The sequence below is a fragment of the Cyprinodon variegatus genome, unplaced genomic scaffold (assembly GCF_000732505.1).
Source record: "Cyprinodon variegatus isolate N-32 unplaced genomic scaffold, C_variegatus-1.0 Scaffold378, whole genome shotgun sequence".
Taxonomy (NCBI): Eukaryota; Metazoa; Chordata; class Actinopteri; order Cyprinodontiformes; family Cyprinodontidae; genus Cyprinodon; species Cyprinodon variegatus.
Genome location: NW_015150831.1, coordinates 117,569 through 118,081, shown reverse-complemented (window position 1 = coordinate 118,081; position 513 = coordinate 117,569).

The following is a 513-nucleotide window of genomic DNA, read 5'->3' as shown; positions in this document are numbered from 1 at the left end:
AATTGTATTTACCTTCTCAAATTAAGGCTAAATACACTGAATTTATGAAATGTTTACTTATTTCTAGATAGTTTTTGGAGTGTTACGCCCTTTCTTGGTGTTTGGGGACCCTCTGGGGGGTCCCGACCCCCACTTTGGGAACCCCTGCTCTACAATTCAACATTTCAGCAAAAATAACAACACAACAAACTGACAATCCTCTAAAAATACATCTAATTCCCTCACTATAGCCCCATTTATTTATCCATATACATTGAGTATTTTTAAAGAATGACAGGTAATTACTAAATTATTTTCTTTTTATTCATTTAATAGAAAATTAAATGATTTATTTGTGTATATTTCCATTAATTGGTATTTCAGTCCCGTATTAGATAATTTATACAGTTCAGTTCCTTATAAACGACATGAATCACATTATAATGATTTAAAATAGCAGCCTTATGCCTTTTCTTGGTGTTTGGGGGCCCTCAGGGGGGTCCCGACCCCCACTTTGGGAACCTGCTCTAGATT